Source organism: Oratosquilla oratoria, chromosome 31, assembly GCF_046742065.1.
Source record: "Oratosquilla oratoria isolate Oo_2021 chromosome 31, ASM4674206v1, whole genome shotgun sequence".
Classification (NCBI taxonomy): Eukaryota; Metazoa; Arthropoda; class Malacostraca; order Stomatopoda; family Squillidae; genus Oratosquilla; species Oratosquilla oratoria.
This window is the reverse complement of record NC_134807.1, coordinates 40,187,212-40,187,637: the sequence shown is the minus strand read 5'-3', so window position 1 is coordinate 40,187,637 and position 426 is coordinate 40,187,212.

The following is a 426-nucleotide window of genomic DNA, read 5'->3' as shown; positions in this document are numbered from 1 at the left end:
CTTTATTGGTGGGTTTCCGGTATACTGAAAATTTCACATTTTTATCTATTCTATGGATAATTGTGTCTAAGAAAGGTAATTTTCCGTTATTTTCATTTTCTGCAGTAAATTGTATATTTTCATTTACACTGTTTAATCTCCTGAGTTTGTTATTAATGTCTGTATCCTTAGGTACAATTACGAGTATGTCATCAACATAGTAAATGGTTTAGGTATGTTGATGACATACTCGTAATTGTACCTAAGGATACAGACATTAATAACAAACTCAGGAGATTAAACAGTGTAAATGAAAATATACAATTTACTGCAGAAAATGAAAATAACGGAAAATTACCTTTCTTAGACACAATTATCCATAGAATAGATAAAAATGTGAAATTTTCAGTATACCGGAAACCCACCAATAAAGAAGACTATATACAC